At 32.7% G+C, this 13189-nt stretch overlaps 1 protein-coding gene and 1 non-coding gene across 6 annotated transcripts in view; both read left to right on the top strand.

Annotated features, from left to right (window-relative positions):
- Positions 1-13189, top strand: part of Pcdh9 (protocadherin 9) — an 829840-nt gene that overhangs the window by 698272 nt on the left and 118379 nt on the right. The window lies entirely within an intron of this gene.
- Positions 11279-11441, top strand: LOC121464864. Its single transcript, XR_005976574.1, has one exon. It is a non-coding gene; the product is annotated as a U1 spliceosomal RNA (small nuclear RNA).

Raw genomic sequence — 13189 nt, 5'->3', positions numbered from 1 at the left:
CACTTGGGTCATGCATGTTTATTTCTAAATAAACTTAGAAATGCTAAAAAATGTGTATTGAGGAAATCAAGAATGCATGTGGATTGACATTAACCAAGAATCTACTTGATGAATTCAAGTGTAGTGTTCCTTCTCATAGCCTTCTCATAGATTTTATTTTTGCTTAATACAATGGAGCCTTTTCCACTATTCTACAGAAACAAAATCCAATCTGAACCTTATGTAAGTGCTAGCAAAGTTAAGACATGCAGAGAGAAATAACGAATGCATTCATTAAATTGTGCAAAACTTACAAAATACTTCAGGCTTAATATCATCAACAAATTCTTGAAACAATTGTACAAACCCTATAATTTCATATCTACTAGCTTCTGTCAATAAAAATTAAAAATAATGAAATCTATAAGGCACAATTTATTAAATGTTCCAATGTATGCCAAGTAGTGAGCTTTGCAAGAATACTCTGAATTTATTTTTTGTGTGTGCTTACTTATAGTTAAGGACAACACAATGCAGTTGTGTATATATACCTGTGAAAATGATTAATAATTTTAATCAAATTAGCACTTCTGTCATCTGGTGTAGTGTTTGTTTGTTGGTTGGTTGTTTTTGGTTTTTGAGACAAGATCTTACTACATGGCCTTGGCTGGTCTGGAATTATAATGAAGATCAGGCTGCACTCAAACTCATAGAACTCCCCCTGCCTCTGTGTCTTCAGCAAGCACGGGGATAAAAGGCACACCTCAAAACATTTGGCTAGTTTGGTTCAATTTTGTTTCTTTTGTTTGTTTTTAATGTGGTGGAATTAGTTAAAATTCGATTTCTTGAACAATTTGTAGTGAATAAAACTATATTATGGTGTTTCATAGCGCTTCAAAATTTAAATCATACTGTTTAACACCTTAACTGCAGAGGTTTTGTTTGTTTTTTAAATGTGAATCTCCGTTTTTCAAAGTGCATAGTAACATTCCAAGATCTGTATTTGTTTGCTTTTCTGGTTTTCAACAACTTGAAGCTGTGAGTTATCCATACCTCTGACACCTGCTTTCCAGATTGCAGCCTTAGCATAAAAAGAAAATTGAGAACAGTTGGTCTTGTGTACCTTAAGGTTCTCTTTTGAAAGTTCTGCCTCCACTGATTCAACCAACTGTACCACAAAACATTTGAAAAATGTTGTAGCAGCAATGGGAATAAACAAAGTGTTTTCATGTTACAAATCTGTAAACATTGTATACAAAAGGTATTTTTATTTAGTTCATATTTCACGTGTATCTTAAGTGACTTAACACTGAACTAAAGCATATAGAAAAATGATAATAAGTAATATGCAATAAATATATTATTTTATATAAAACACTTGTGCACCTTGGATTTTTGTATATATAGTAGTTAAGAGTTAAGTAGTTATAGAACCATTACTTTTATATCAATGGACAGTTGTGACACAATTGATACTTTTTGAATTACTATGATTAGGAAGAACCCAGTAATAAAGTTTTTTTTTTGTGTGTGTGTGTCTGTGTGTGTGTGTGTGTGTGTGTGTGTGTGTGTATGATAATGAGAGAGATGGAGAAATGGCTTAGTTGGTAAGAATGGATACTATTCCTGTAGGGGACATCAATCATTTTCCCAGCACACATCTACAGCATCTCACAACCTCATGTACCTCCAGATCTATACACCTTCTGACCTTTGCAGGAACTGTACTCAAATGTACAAGTCCAAAGACACGCACAACTGCAAACACACACACACACACACACACACACACACACAAGTATTTGAAAAGTGAAAGCTTCAAAAGAAGCATGTTCATGAGACTTCACCATTATTAATATCTCTAGTTAAATAATATTTCAATATGTTATTATATCTTATTCTAAACTTAAGTGGTTGGACTTTAGCCCTATACTATTTATACAAAAACAGTTGTAAAAGCTTACTTGAAGTTTACAGACACTCTAGGTTTCCAAAACAAACTCAATATAGAACAAAATTAAAAGTCAGCTTTGGTATTCTTAAATTCATTCAGGAATATAATTCAAGATATTGAGTAATCCAGAAACAAAGATGAAAAAGCAGAACCATTTCACATCTAAAGATACAACACTCTAGGATCACAAAGATGAAGGTGGCACAAATTGTTTTGAAAAAGTATTTTGTCCTTATGCTGATACTCCATGAGGCTTCCAAAGGAAGAATCACAGACACACAGAATTCCATGACTGCATTGAAGAAAACCACTAATCCCCCAGGCGCCTGCTTCCTTCTCTTTGCAGCCCTCCAGCATAGCTTCATCTTTGACTCTGGGATCCGAACAGAGATTCCTTTTCTTTGCTGCTCAGTTATTTGTGAGTATCTGTGGATAATTGAAGCAAAACCCTTTTGGAGTTCAGCATTAAATCCTACGTTTTGTTATTCTCTGGCAATATATAGCAACTCTTATTTCTTCTTGTCTTAATGAATTGAATTTTAATGAATATAATGTGAAAGTTGCTTTGCTATATATAATTTTAAATGAGCCTTTGAAGGAACAAGATGAAATCATCTTTTTTGAGTTATTAATACTTCATAAAGCATATCACGGCTTTAGCATACTGGTGACTTTGATATGGTAAGACAATTAGAATGCCACCAATGCAAATATTATGATAAGACTTTAGTACCAAATTACCAGCTTTGATAAAACCCTGGTAGTTTCCAATTTAATAACTGATTTACATGCTACAGATAAAGCACTAATTCTCATAATGGACAGGCATCAAAGAATCATACATTTGATTTTACTTTTTTCAAAAGGGACTTCTAATTTATAGAAACAAGATATAGACACAGTTGGGTGTCAGAGTATGGAACATTTAGGTATTGTTTCATTCTTTAATATCACATAGTGATGTAATTTCAGCAGTTCCCTTCCAGAGCTTCTGTCCCCCCTTCCCTCACTTTCTGCTGTACCACAATGTGATCTCCGTGAAAGGGCTTTCTTGATTGCAATTCCTGAACACTGGTTTATCCTTTTTCCTTGAGTCAAACCTGATTTCCACTTCAACCTACTGATTTCTTACCAATTAGCTATTTTCTTAAGGCATATTATTTCACACTCCATGATTTTATACATAATTCTCCATTTCATAGGCTCTGAACATGACTCACTGACTCCTAGTTAGAATATCAGAGTAACTCAAATATTTTATGTGAATAAATAAATTTAGTATTTATAATTATAGTACAGTATTCAAAAACCACAAAGCCAAAAATGTTTGAAAATACTTTTCAGTGTAGTTGCATATCATTTAAAAATCTGTCCATATTCTTCATTTATGAGACTAAAAATATATATTTCAGGGCTTCTGAAGACATTTCAGTGTGTAAAAACATTTGCTGTACAAGGTTGGGGATCTAAGTTCAAAATAACCATAATCATCACAGAGTAGTTTCTATAAACTTAGCACTCTGTCAGATGGGAAACAGAGACAGGAGAATCCCCTAATCAGACGAGCTAGAGAACTTGTCATGTGCAGTGACTAAAAGAAGAAGCATTGGTTCAAGAAATGAAAGGACCAACAGACAAGATAGTTTCCTAATCTCCGCATACCCAGAGGTACCTGTGTTTTCCTAACAAGGGCAGATATACATACACACTTCTCTCTTCTATCTCTCCTCTCCTCTCTCTGTTTCTCTGTTTCTCTCTGTGTCTCTCTGTCTGTGTCTCTGTCTCTCTCTCTCTTACACACACACACACACACATACCTGTAAAAAGAAGAAAATTTTTACTATAATCAGTCCTTTATTTGGACAGCTTATTTCTTTTAATTTTCTCAGAAAGTATTGATCATCCATTCTGTGCCAAACATTATTCTTATCATGAAACATTATGAAAAAGAGGAAATTATATATCTCATTTTTGAGGCAAATCAAAAGCATACGAATATTTCAATCCTAAAAATCCATGTTCCTTTTAATCAAATCTGAAGTACATAATTCATTCAAATTTACTTTCTAAATATTGAAACATAAATAAGGATAGATTGAAACATAAATAAGATTAAATAAGAATAAATTTTTTGAGATGCTGTACTTTAATTTTGTTTTGTTAAATAAAATTTTATTACAAAAGTTGTAACTGAATTAAAACATCACACATACTTTCTGTGTAAAATACAGATTGTTATGGATTTTCAAAAGCCTTAGACAGTTGAAAAAGGCAGTATTAATAAAGCACAGAGAAGATAATGATAAATTGTAATATGACCTGTAAACATATTCATAAAATTTAATAAAAAATTGAATTCTCAAAATTTATTATTTAATATATTTATAGATTTGTAATACCTAGCCCATTATTTCTTAATGTAAGGAATGTGTTTACAGTAAGTGTAAATTAAAGAAACTTCTGATCAAATTCCATCATAATTTTTGCATTTAACACGTAATTTTAGAAAATTAATTACTGCATCCTAGCCATAATACACGTGACTGCTCTTTTAGTTTCATGTGAGAATATCCAAACAAAAGACAATTTAAGGTTATTGAAATTAAGATCCACTTGTGAAAGCCTAATTAGCACTCTTTATTAACTTTTTATAAGTGAAAAGGCTTATTTGATTAGCACAAGCTTTAATATTATATTATTTGATTAGCACTGAGTTTAATCTTATATGTGAGAATATATTCATAGTATAATCAAAGTGAGTAAAATGGGGACGAACCCAAATGTCACTGATCCTTAAGCTGCAATCCTGAATGCCTTCCCACTGTAGTTCATAGACTGGGATGGATCATATCATTTCATAAAAAATTGATCCTGATAGAATATAGCCAAACTGTCAAATAAGACAATCCAAGTAAGGAACACACCATAATATGATTGTTTGAGATTCTATAACAAGGTACATTTCACTAGCACTTAACTTTGTTTAATTAGAATGAAGGCACGGTCCAAAAATCTCCAGATTAGTTCATAAAATAGATAAATAGCTTGAAAAATAGAAATGTCATTGCTTGTCAATTAAATTTCCTTTCAGATACTTTATTTTAAACATACTTTTCGTATATTTAGGTTACTTGGATTATAAAAATGATGAAAGTCTAAGAAAAAATATTTACAAATCATTAACATAAATTTTAAAAATCTGCAAAGACAAAAAGTTAAACCAATCATTAACATTTATTCTTTTAATTAACATTCAACAAGCTTGCTATTACTAGTTCCTCTGACATAATTTAACTGATAAAATTATAATTGACATTTAATAATTATGCTGATTAAAACATATTCTTCTACCATTTTAAATGACAACTACCTGCTTAAACATCCCTTTTCTTTCACAAATTAATGAGAAAATGATATTTTTACATTCTTTTGGTCTCAAAATTGTCATTTATATGATTTACATTACATAGCGTTTAGAAATTTGAAGTATACTTTCTTACTGTAAAATTAACCACCTTCTTCAGGGCATTCAGCCATATTTCCCTGACTTGCTAATCTGAGTCCTAGAGGTAATTACATCATACTTAGAACCATGCTCCCTTCTACATAATAGTGAGATGGCCATTAGAAGTAATCATTTAGTCTAAATTGTATTCCCCATTTCTTCCTCATTCTACATACTTTTATTGTTGTTTGCTTTCTTTTGCCTCTTATTTTCTCACTGTCCTCATTCTTATTCCTAAAAAATATGGGGGTTCCCCCCGCCCGGAGGGCTCACAGAGCAGCAGCAAACTCCGGCAGGTCCCCAGTTGTGCCGGGCGCCTGCTCCAGAGTCTGGCACCAGAGCAAGAGAGAGAGAGAGAGAGAGAGAGAGAGAGAGAGAGAGAGAGAGAGAGAGAGAGAGAGAGAGAGAGAGAGAGAGAAAGGAGAGGAGGCAAATCCGTGTGTACACCGGGAGAGAGAACAGAGAGAGAGAGAGAGAGAGAGAGCAATGGTGGGCGAGGTCAGAGGTTAAAAAGGAGTGGGTGTGGCTAGGGCAGGGACCAAAAGAATAACACTCATAATTGACTTTCTCACCTTTTCCTCCATCTCCAGGAAAATGTTAATCAAGGATTGAGTCTGACAGCAAGATAATTTTGAGATAAGAAATGAAATAGTTTCAGAATTTCCATATTTTCACTTACGTCAACAATTCTGTAATTACTTTATTTGAATTGGCTTCTTTCCCTTCTTGAGTTTTGATAAAGATTCATGAGAAATATTAGACTTCTCACTGTCATTAATTTTTCCCAAATTCTGAGTTTTCTTTACTACTACATCCGAGCATGTAGGAGAGTCTCCATCATAGCCCACTTTTGAGCAGCTTCTCAGGGTTGTAAAAGAAACCCTAAAACATTATATTTTGATCATCACTTTGACTTTGGTAGCCCCTTGTCACCAGGATAGGGAGTTAAGCCTATACAGCTGAACACACTACATATTTCAGACACAAGACCCAGAAACTCCTGAATCTCTAGAACTGTTCTTACAACGTTCTCCCTGAGGATTAGTTTTTATTGTACAAGAAATACATAGATAAACTTCCATAGTATGAGAAGAACCAATAGTCCTACTCAGGCTTAATGTCCATGAAGCACGTCAATGACCAGCATGGCACTATAACCTAAAAGTACAGTAATAACACACATACCTTGATGGTAACCTACTGTTGTTATTAGACTCAAGACCCATTTAACAAGAGGGAAATCATGACCGATACTAGAAACCTTGCCAACTATCTAGGGCTAGAGAGGTTATGTAGAAGAGAATCTACAATGAAAAATTTACTAAACCAGTGTAAATTCTAAATATTTGTCCTCATCAGAAAAAAAAAAAAGGATTTAACCCCTCATCAAGGAAACTCTCTTTGCAACAGATGACAGACTCTCTTTGCAACAGATGACAGAAAACCACAGCCAATTTAAATATAGAATTGTAAAGTTCAGTCCCAAAAGATACATCTTTAATATACCTTCAACACCCAAGGCTCAAAGATTACTACTGTAGAAGTGTGTGTGGAAAGATTGTAACGGCAGAGGAACAGGGAGTTCTCTGTAAAATCTGTCTCCTAGGAATGCTAGCATATACATCTCATAATCTCACCAGCATTACTACCTAAACATGATTGAAAAGGGCAACAATAATAGGTATGCTAACGTGGATGGGAAGAGCCCATAGGCTAAAAAATCTTACACAAAGAATTACAGACAACTAAGAAATGCCAAGACTGGGAGAAATAAATTTTTCTGGAGAAAAGCCCATCAATTTTTTTTGTCCGATACAAATTATTCGGCGCTAAAACCATATATACAAGCAAAGCATCATAATCATAATCATTATATTGATAAATAAGGTGTGTTTATGTATTTATAAAAATCTGTATATTCGTATACATTAAAATATGTACATCCCAATGATTAATGACATGAAGAAATACCATGCATTTGAAAAAGAGCGAGGAGAGGCATATGAGAATATTTAGATTGAGAAAAGGGAAAGGAAATACAATTATTTGCATATAAATTAAAGGAAATAACTTTTAAAAGTAAGTCTCTGACAAATTAACATTTCCAGTAGAGATGCTAACTTTTCAAAAGTTAACCAATAGTGTATATTTAAAATATAAGTAATTGTAAGAGTAAAAAAATAAGTAATTTAAATTTTCCATGGCAATGATTAAAGGTACCAAGGTAATAACTATATGTATAGTAAAATGAGGTGAGACTTATTATTTTGAAAGTAGCATTTTAGATTTACATCAGGGAAATGACCTCCAGCTTCTTATATGTTGTCATTCATTCCTAGAGGTGGCTTTAAGCAATCTGACTGAGAGCACTTTAAATTGTCACCAGCCTTTTGCAACTTTCCTCCAAGAATACAACATAAGTTAAATCCAGGGTTCTGTGAGGCTAATGTTTATTTACATAGAAGTTTGAGATCATTAATATTATCTATTTCAATATTTTCTTATAACAATTAATCAGGAAGTACATGTTTCAATAAACCCATTCACGGTTGAATATAAAGAGAACCCTGAACAAAGGAAAACATTTGTGGTAAAAAAATCTTTAAAGCCACACACAATAATAATTCTTACCATTTTCAACATCTTCCTAGAAATCATTTATAGTTTTTGAGTTTCATAGTTTTTATCACTACTCCTACCCAAATTGACATGTATGAAACAATGATAATCAAAGAAAGAAGAATATCAATATAAGAGTTGGGGGGTATGGGAACAATTGGAGGGATGGTCTGTGGGAGGTACTGAGGGAAGAAAGGGACTAAGAAAAGTAATATAATTCTATTTTAATTAATGATGCATTAATCAAATTGAAGATAAAACTCTGAACAGGAAAAAAAAAACTTACTAAAATAATATTTAAAGTGGTCATGGAGTATTATATGACTGAGGCAATCTAACCACAAGAAGACACTGATATTTAAGGCAGTCTTGCTGGGAGCTTCACTAGCCCAAGTTCACTTAGGTTAGAACAAAAGGCTGACTGCATTCTTACTAGCATTTGCATTTTCCTTAATGGGCTCTGCAGTGCTAAGAATGGCCTAGCTTTTAATTTCTAAACATACCCAACTTCCTTGAAAAAAAACTGCACTTCGCCATAAAACTTTGTGCTGCTGTTAGTGACTCAAACTTGTCGTGACCTCAGTATCAAGAACTTTTAAAATAACCAGTCATTTTTCCCCTTTTCTTTAGCTGCAGGCCATTTTTTTGTGTCCTTCTTTTTTTATGACATTATAAATGATGTCCTTCCCTTAATCTCAGGGTTACCTTGAAGATATTTATAGACCTGGTTCTGATCCCTCTGAGGGAGCTCATCAATGTAGACTTTTCAAACTTTGCTTTTTGTGTTTTCAAACTTCACTTCATAATATTTATTTTGGCAAAATAAAATTAGTCAACATCAAAAAATTGTAGCTGTGTAAAATTTTTTAAACTATGTGGATTTAAAAACTTCTTATATAAAAAAAAAAAAATCACAGGACCTGGGAGCATGGCTTAGCTCCTTGGAGTGCTTGCTATGCAAGAATGGGGGGTTTGAGTTTGAAGCCCAATGCCTCTATCAAAGCTGGGCACAGTAGCACAGGCTGTTATACCTACACTGCGGAAGTAGATATATAACAATCCCACAGCCATTTTGGTTAGTCATTCTAGCTAAACTATCTCGAACAAGGTTCACAAAGGAATGCCATCTAAAAAAAAAAAAATTAGATGGACAGTGACTGAGGAAACTGTTAAACTCACGTGCGTGCACAGAATATCCTCACACACAAAAGTAAATGACAAACGAAAGGAAAAAAATACATGAGGGTAGATGATTTTATTATTTTCTTGGTAGTTATTTGCCCAAATTTGCCGTTCTAGTATTTACACTGCTGTTGATTGATTGGTGTATGCCACTGATTTATCTTGCCTGTGTATTCTTCTGTGCACAAATTTCTTAGTCTCACTAGCGGTCCTAACTTTTACTGTTCTTGTATATACAAACATACATACACAAGCACAGTCTTCAATCATAGATGAAATCGTACATTGAATAGTAAATTGGTATTTTCTCCTTATTCCCTTGCAGATAAGGCCCCTTTTCTAGACTGGTAGAATAACATCCTATTACATCTAATTTTTCATGAATTAAAAATTTCCATAAAACGATAATTCTAATTTTTGTTGTGAGAGAGTTCAGAAGGCTGATGTTAACTGAAACATATTATTACATTATATTATATTGTAATTACATATTATTATGCATTTTATAGTATACTTCTGAAGTACCACAGGTCAGCAGTCAAGGTGATTATAAAAACTTAAGCAATCATATTTTTCAAGGATCAACAGACACATATAAATTATTTATGATTTTATTAGTTTCTCAAACACTATCTGAAGAAATCTTTTGACCATTTTACATTCATTGAATATATTATGCTTTCTATATTTCATACATTGAATACATAGAACTGAATGAAGCATTTATAAGATGAAATATATTATAATCAGCTTTATTATTTAATGTAGAAACTGATATGACAAACTTGGTTGGAACTTTTGATAAAAGGTTTGTCAAAGACTCTTACAACCGTATGTAGTTTTCTTATGTATTTTTTGTTTTTTGTTTGTTTGTTTTTGATTTATTGTTGTTGTATTTTTATTTTGTTTTGATTTGGTTTTTGGATTTTGGTTTGTTCAAGACAATTTCTCCGTGTAGCTTTGCAGCCTGTCCTATAAATGGCTCTGTAGACCAGGCTGGCCTTGAACTCACTGAGACCTGCCTGCCTTTGTTTCCTGAGTGCTGGGAATAAAGGTATGTGTCACCACCACTTGGTGCAAGTAATTTCTTTAAATAAGATATTTTACAAATAAAGATAAGCCAAAATATTAATACTTTAGTTTATAAGTTTAACGATTATCATTTTATTTCCTCAAAAATATAATTTTAAACATGCCCTTATTTATAATAATAAGTATTATTAATGTCAATTTTCTTTCATTTTTATCAATAAGAGACATTAACAGAAATTTTACAAAGGGTAAAATCATTGTAACTAAGATGCAATGTAAACATACTAAAATTTGATTAATGCAACTTTCTGTGTAAACAGCACCAAAATAATTGTATTATCATTTCTTACTTATTGCCACACAGACTGTATTGCCAGGTTGCCATCCACAGCTATGACCAGCAAATTCTGCAATGGGGAATAAAAGCACACATCTAAGTGAACTAGTGAGCTTTCGGTTCCTTGTAATGAGACGGAATTAAATAAATAAAAAAGGATAAATGCCAGTAATAAAATGGAATGGAGAAATGCATCACTTCAACAAGACAAGCAAATAGAGATGTTTCTGCTCCTTATATCATGAATATGCAGTTGAGAAGTCGTGTAGGTAATGTAGAATCGCATAATTAGCATTTAACTGTGTAATCAAAAGAGTTTATCAGCTATATTAAGCAATTATTTTCCATCAGTTCATGACTTAAATTATTATAACCAAATCACTCTATTTTTATATAGTTTAAAAATTGTACATTGAAAAACTCCCGGTGCAGTTTAGTGTTTTATTTGTGTTGAAAACATTTTATTAATTTCTAAAAGCAAGTGTTAATTTTCTTATGTTAACACTGTAGCTAATAATAGTACCTCATTTGTTTTTCTTGTGTTATTATTCAATAAAATTACAGCACATATTATTCCTTCTTTCAGATTCCACCTGTAAAATCAGACTATGTCTGTATCTGTGTAGGTGTGATGAAACGCTCTACTAATAAGTTGTTCTTTTAATTTCAAAAACTTACCTGACACATGAAATAACCTGAACAAGAATGTGGTTTTCCTAGGCAATGCTTGCCCATTACATTGTATATATGCTGGCTTCTGCCACTTCTCCAAGAGTGGAAAACTAGACTGCATGATTTGCGGTAGTGGGGAACTGTGTTCACAGAGAATTCCACATTCATATTTGCAGAAGGAAGAGAGAATATGTTCATTTTAATGCATAGTTATTGTCTGTTTTAATTAGAGTTACTGTGGCTGTAATAAAACACCATGACCAAAAACAACTTGGAGAGAAAAGGTTTCATTTGGCTCATAACCAAATCATAGTAGGTCACTGAAGGAAGTTAGGACAGGAACCCAAAAAAGGGCAGGAAACTGGAGGCAGAAGCGGATGTGGTGATAATTACTGGCTTATCCATCCTGGTTCAGCCTGTTTTCTTATAGAATCTAGGACCACCATCCTAGGATAGCAGCACCCACGTTGCTCTTTACTCTGTCTTATGATTCACTTATGAAAATCTCTTATGTCTGGATCTTATTAAAGTATTTTTTTCACCAGTGGTTTCCTCCTTTCAGATGAATGTAGCTTTTATCAAGTTGGGATAAAACTAACCAGGACATTGATGATTCATAAAAAAAAGTATATGACTTCTTTAAAAATGATAAACTTTGATGAATATGACAATAAAATCTGCAACTTAATAGCATGCATTTGACCTTAAAATGTCAGGTCAACTGAATTTTGTTAAATTTTATTATATAGACATTTGAGTTTTTATGTAACTTGGTATGGGTGTATTTATTTACTTTTATTTTCTCTAATGATGCATATCTTGTATATAAGTTTATAACATCCCATACCTTACCTTTCCCCTTGTTTAAAAATAATATCAAAGAAAACGACTTTAAAAAGGTCTTCTGTAGTTGTGCTTTGTAATCATATAGTTTCTATTTCCCTTCTTATAAAGCAGTGGTTATAGATGAAGGGTAAACTTCTCTTGTGTTTGGCGTCCCCTTTCTTAGTCACGGTTATCTGTTTTTTATGCTATGCATTTAGTTCCTCATTTATTAAATAAGTTCAGTACAATGGAAGAGTAATATTGCCACTAATTATACACTGAATAGACTAAACTATTTTTGGAGTCATCTGATTACTTTCTCTTGTAACTGCAAGTTAGAAAACATTTTTTCTTTTTCTTTTTGGAGTTTTCAACTCTATATCAGTTTCTTCAACTATATTATAAGATATGGTGACATAACTATAATTTATTACTGTATAATATTTCAACAATCAGGTTTTTATGATTGCCTGTTTACATTCTTTGGTCTTTATGTGGTCTGTGATGGATTAGAATCACTAAAGAGTTCAGACAGGGGTCATCCATGTATCCTTACTAGTTATCACATATGCTAAACTTATTTAGAGCACATGTTTGCTATTTTTTGTTTTGTTCTGCTTCTCTAACAAACAATTCATAGTAAACAAAACTCCTTAAATTTATTATAATAACAAGTGATCCCAATGAGAGAGATTCCATGTAAAGTTTACTTTTTCAGTGTTTCACCTGTGACATCTACATAACAGAGGGAATTAAACTCCAACTGGAAGACTAGGGACTATAGTTGAGCAAGTCCATTTCTATGGAATTGAAACATTTTGTTTTCTAGTGGCAGTAAGCACTCCTGAGATACTGAGACATATGCTATAGACCCTATGAATATTATGGTCTGAACATTTAACAATTCAGCTCTTTCTTCTGTTCCTAAGGTGTACTGTTTGAGATACTATAAGAGGATTCTTGTAGAGTAAGGCAAAGACATAGCGGTGAAACTTTGCTGTTGTTGCTTGCTTATTTTGTTTTAGTCTCTTTATTTCTATTTTAAAACCAAAAAAAGATAAGTCTATTCATACACATCCTCACT

This window comes from Microtus oregoni, unplaced genomic scaffold (genome assembly GCF_018167655.1).
Source record: "Microtus oregoni isolate MIOR12 unplaced genomic scaffold, Mior012 000001F_ref0000356, whole genome shotgun sequence".
NCBI lineage: Eukaryota > Metazoa > Chordata > Mammalia > Rodentia > Cricetidae > Microtus > Microtus oregoni.
This window is presented reverse-complemented; position numbering and strand designations above follow the sequence as displayed.